The sequence below is a fragment of the Heterodontus francisci genome, chromosome 10 (assembly GCF_036365525.1).
Source record: "Heterodontus francisci isolate sHetFra1 chromosome 10, sHetFra1.hap1, whole genome shotgun sequence".
Lineage (NCBI taxonomy): Eukaryota > Metazoa > Chordata > Chondrichthyes > Heterodontiformes > Heterodontidae > Heterodontus > Heterodontus francisci.
This window is the reverse complement of record NC_090380.1, coordinates 91,776,280-91,782,279: the sequence shown is the minus strand read 5'-3', so window position 1 is coordinate 91,782,279 and position 6,000 is coordinate 91,776,280.

Below are 6,000 nucleotides of genomic sequence, written 5' to 3'. Positions count from 1 at the left end.
TATGGGGGCTGTGGTTGCAGTGCCTCTGGGTCTGCAAGATGACCGAGAAATGGAGCAGAGGCTGCAGAGAGGGGAAGCTATGCCAAGAGGTAGGAGGAGGGCTCTCCACAGAAGGCCCTACCCACCATGGGCTTTTCGATAGTACTTGTGCTACCTCCACCTGACCCAGGGGCAGTTCCTGAGATTCAACATAGAAATGTGCCACCTCCTTCGACCTGACCTGGAGCCTCACATAAGGCACTGCCAGTGGCTGTGAAGGTCACAGTGGCATTAAACTTTTATGAATCCAGACCTTTCCAGGTGGGAGCATGCCACATATCCAGCATCTCCCAGTATAGCTTTCATGAATACATCTGGGAGGTGATGGAGGGCATTTATGCCAGGAGAGCTGGATACATTGGGCTGGATTCTATAGGCCTGCCGACGATGAGAAAAATGTGGGCTCATACACTCGTTGTGGAGCTGCCTGGCACCACTGTGCAGGTGCCGGTGCCATTTTTAAAGGGCTTACAGCCCCAAACGACCGCTTCAAATCTTAAAGGCAAATTGCATTTAAAAGTATTAAAAATAGTTTTAAAAATCTTTCCATCCCCTCTCCTACCACCCCCAGCCCCCCACCATTTAATTTAATTCCTTGCCCACTCATCCCCCCAAAATACTTACCTTGACTACGTGACCTGCCCTCCCCCAAAATTCATAAAATGTCACCCTCAACCACTTCCCACCATCCCTAAAAGAATTTGACCCCGCCCCCTCCCACACCAAGAAAAGTACCTCCTCCCCCTTTCCCACAGGAGTCGTGCCTCGCTTGCCCAGACAGGGATCCAAAGGCACGTCGATGCTGACTGCCAGGATGAAGGTCTCAATCTGCTGTCTGAATCGCAGCGGCCTGCATGTTAATGAATGGCAAGTGCCCATCTGCATATTGTAATGCAGGTCCCGTTGCCGAGCGGCAGGGGAGCCAACACGAGGCCTTGCCGCTGCCACAGAGATCGGGAAGGGCCCTGCTGGCGTCGAGGTCGGTGGTGGACATCACCCGAAGCAATCTCCATGCCCCTCTGCCACCGTTCCCGACATTGAGGGCTTTATAAAATTCAGCCCATTGTTTTCTCCCTCAGTAGGGAAAAGCAGGGTGAGAGGGCTTTTCCAACATAGCGGGAATCGTGATGGTGCAGGACAACAGCGACTGCAAGCACATCACTCTATGGGACCACATGACAATGGGGAGAGGTGCAGGGACTGCAAGGGCTCCCATTCTCTCAATGTGCAGTTGGTGTGTGACCAAGCAGAGTACATATCAGTGAACGGCAATTATCCTGGCAGCAGCCATGATGCCATCCTTCTGAGACAGCCAGCCATTCCTGTTGGGAGCAAAGGCATTTCCACCACCCAGCCATGTCAGGACAGCAGACATATAATGAGATCCAGGGAGCCACCAGGAATATAATGGAGCTGACCATCGGCATGCTCAAGTAATGCTTCCAATGCCCGGACCGCTCGGGGGGAACCCTCAGTACATGCTGGAGCAGGTGTCCAAGTTTGTGATGTTCTGCTGTGTCCTCCGTAACATCGCCATCATGATTGTGCTGGCATTACCACCAGGAGTCCGGAGGAGGAAGAGGAGGCAGAGAAAGAGGCAGGGAGGCTACATTCTGGACCCCTTTGCTTCAGACGGGCTGTCTGAAAGTGCCTGCTCAGACTCCGGTTCCCATAGGACAACTTCCTTTTGCCACCATAGATTCACCATTTCCCACCAGTACGTCCATCTGAGATGCCCCAACACAGCCCTGATCCAATAGCTATTATAAAGCCATTACTGTCCAAACCATTGACACAGTCAGTAACTTCCACTTCTGCCACAGGCCTCAGACTGTGATTGGTGCCTGTAGGAAGGAAACTTCCAGTTCTACTAGTAACACTCATTACTCACGGTGCATTTATTTCTCAGAATAGGATTGATTGAAGTGTTCTTCCAGTGCAAAAAACTGAAGAGGTCTGCAAGGATGGATGGTCGCTCAATGATGAAGAATTTATCATGCAATACACTTTTAAGTGGATAAGTATACTACAATATCAAAGATTACAAAGAGATGTAAAGCATAATCTTATCTCTAAAATAGAATCCAAAAGTTCTACCTTGACAATGTTACAGCAAAATATCTTAGAATATCCATCAAAATTCAAAATAAACTCTTACCTTAAATTCCCCGAGTAAGCCTCCTGCTTAACAAAACACTCTCGGTTAAGAACAGAATTCTCTTGTCATGCAGTCAGCCGTTCTTACCATAGGTTGAGAAGCATTGATGAGGAATTTCAATACCCCTGATTTTTTGATTCAAAACTCTCACATTTATACTGTTTCTAATCTATTAACTCATCTTTTGGAATGTAGTTGTTACCTTTCTGTGCATGTTTTTCCCCACTTTCGTTGTCCATATATGGTTATATCATTAGCTACTTATTCCCAATTAACTATCTGCTGAGAATTCCCTTCTCACGAAGTTGTGAGCTTTTATCTGGTCAAAATGTTTGTAGTGTTTTATAGTAACACTAAGACTTAACTTTATAAATGTGTTTTATACTTAAAAGATTTTTCATTAAATTTGTGCAGTAACTTTTTTTTCCTTTTTAGGTTAAATTGGGTTTACATGGCATCTGTTCTTGTAGGTAACATTCCATTTTGTGATTGATCATCTGTGATGTTTCTCTGATGGTACCTTGTACAATCTCCTTACGTCAGTCTGTCTATATCTTTAACATTATCAACTAATTAGGATTATAGTTATCAGTACGGACCATGTACAGCCATGTACATTTAACTTAAAAGGCGTTTCTGGTACATGTTCCATTGCAACAGGGAGGTTCATAGATTTTTAACTCTGCCCTTAAAGGGAATTTCAGTGAGTCTTGAAAACTGACCATGTATTCAATATTTAATTTTAAAAAGTTTAATGTATTAATTGTATCTAAATTCTATCTAAGTAAGCCTATTATACCTATATTTCATCACGATCTGCTCCCACGGCCTTTGTAGTATCTGTCTGGATAGCCTCGTGGTCCCCTGACTGGGAGCAAGTGGCCTGACCAAAACCATTGAAGTCACAACCAAGGCCTTCTCCACATGCAGCACCACTCACAGTCAACTTCAACAACTTTACCCAACTCTGAAGAGCACCCGGCAACTTCTACAACTCAAGCAGAGCCAGCAGGAATTAATCAGCAACTAACCTGCAAGTTATTGATGATCCCTTTAAATAGTGCTGGTGGGGATGGTCCTTCCTGCTGCTGAATGCACATTCAGCTGTGTGTGTTTAAGAAAGGGCGTTAGAGGGCATGGCATGGTTGAAAATGGAAGGGCTGGCATCAAATCAGCGCTACCGACATCGTGACTTGTCTACTCTTCATAATTCTGGCGCATGCTCTTAATACCCTCACTGAGATGATGTTCAGTGCAGGCCATGCTGCAAGTGTGCACGTGTGACGTGGACACTATTTTGGTACCAAAATGTCACCCACAGCGCTGAAACTACAGGTACTAAAGGCCCCAATTTTGCGGCCATTATCTGGTCATTTATCTCATTGCTGCTTGTGGGACCCTGTGTTTGTAAATTGGCTGCCATATTTTGTTATGTTACAACAGTGACTACATTTCAAAAATACTTCACCGGCAATGAAGTACTTTGGATGTTGTGACTGCAGAATGCAGCTTCTTTCTTTATTGCGTCTCTCTGTTAACATGAGTTAGGCACAGGTGTCAGCTCAGTGCGGGTAAAAACAACTTTTATTGCCACTGAAGTGATTGAGCAAGTTGATCACAGTACACAAATCAAACTCTCAGACAAAATTAGTAACCCAAGACTCAAGAAAACATAAAGAAAGAAATGAACTGATAGCTTTCTCTCTGCACCAATATTAAAAAGTTCCTGTTAATGCCTCATAGCTAAATGCAAGACTTTTTATACAAAGCAATAGCCACCCCACCATTTTGAATGATGAATGTGTCCTTTAAGGATTTGGCCCCTTTGCTCTGCTGTTCTCTATCAGACACATGCTGGTGCATATGAATGAAAGAGGCTCAACTGCCACAATCACTGAAAACATAAAAATAAACAAGCATTGTAAAATTTAAATGCAAAGTTCCACTTGTTACAGATGACAACATTCTGCAACAGTCATTAGTTTCCCGAAGTCTGCAGACATGGTCTGATGTCTGCTGATTGCTCTAGCATGTCTTCTTTCACCTTGGATCACCTCAAGCATGAAATATTCTATCTGAGGCACTTTCAAAATAAACTTGTATTATGTAAAAGAAAACTTCACAAAATATTAAAACTATCTGATTATAAAATGTGCAGTGATAAAAAGTGCTGCAAAAAGTGCAAAGAAAACTTTACAACCACCTTAAAAAAACTTAAAAGCTACACATAAGAACATAAGAAATAGCAGCAGAAGTAGATCACATGGCCCATCAAGCCTGCTTATCTTGGGCTTCAACTCCATTTCCCGTCCACTCCCTTGATTCCCTGAAAGACCAATAATCTGTCTATCTCAGCCTTAAATATATTCAAAGATGGTGCACCCATAACCCCCTGGGGTAGAAAATTCCAAAGATTCACAACCCTTTGAGTGAAGAAATTTCTCATCTCAGTCCTAAATGATCAGCCCCTCATCATGAAATTGTGCCCCCTTGTTCTAGATTCCCCAACCAATGGAAACAACAGTATCTATCCTGTCAAGTCCCTTCACAATCTTGAATGTGTCAATGAGATCACCTCTCATTCTTCTAACCTCCAGCGAATATAGACCTAATTTACTCAGCCTCTCATTATAGGACAACCTATCATACCAGGGACCAATCTAGTGAACCTTTGCTGTACTGCCTCCAATGCAAATATATCCTTCCTTAAATATGCTGAGCAAAACTGCACACAGTATTCGAGGTGTGGTCTCACCAAAATCCTTTAAGAGCTCCATCATGGTAAAGAGTTGTTCAGTTAAATATTTTTGCCCCAAGTCTATCATCTATAACCTATAAATTAATAATATTTTAGTTGTCCTGTACCTTGTTTTTATATTTGTTTCAGTCCACTGTGCTGTTACAATCTCTTGTTACAATCTCTCATTTGTTACAATCTCTTAGGAACAACGGGACTGAATTTCTGCTGAGGTTCTGCTGGCCTCAGCAGAAGATCATTTATGCCATTTCTCTGAGGTTTCTGTGGATCTTCCTCCAACCCCTCCACCCCATATCCCTTATGTAAATAACTAGAAAATCTCTTCGATCTCTTCTATGACTTGTTCTCTGCATTACTTCATTACAATATGTCTACTTGCTGACATGCTATCAAAGAAACACAAAGGGATTAAAGTTCATTTGTTGGTTATATTCAGTCCATTTCTTAATAAGTTTGTATTAAGTTCATGAGTTCACCACTTTTAACAATCAATTAACTTATTATAAATGTACTAATGACTTCATCAAAACAGCACTCACTGCAATTGTACATGAGCACATGGACTTGTTCTCTAAAAATAATAAAGGAATTTCTACCCTAAATCATCTTTTTTGAAAGCGTTGTCTATCTTAAGAAAAACCTATTAGTGGTAGGATAGGTTCTCTGAGCAACAATAGTGCAATTCAGCTATATATTAGCTATTTATTCAAATTAACGTGAATAAAAAGCCTCCAAATAATCCACCGAGACCATGTTTATTGTTTGTAACAATTGAAGGACCCCTGTTTTGTGAACCGACATCCAAGGCAGGACATTGTACTGGAGAAATGCCAAGGACTCTATATCAAATCTGTTGGCCTATCAGTCCCTATAGGAATGCAGAGGACAGTGACACTTGCTGAAATGACAGTACCATAATCATATTAAATTGGAGTTCAGAAAATATAATTAAGAAAAATCTATTTGAAAAATAAGTACCTAATTTTAGTTCTCAGGCAAAATTGTCATGAGTTCAATCATGCACATAACTCAACAAACACTGCCA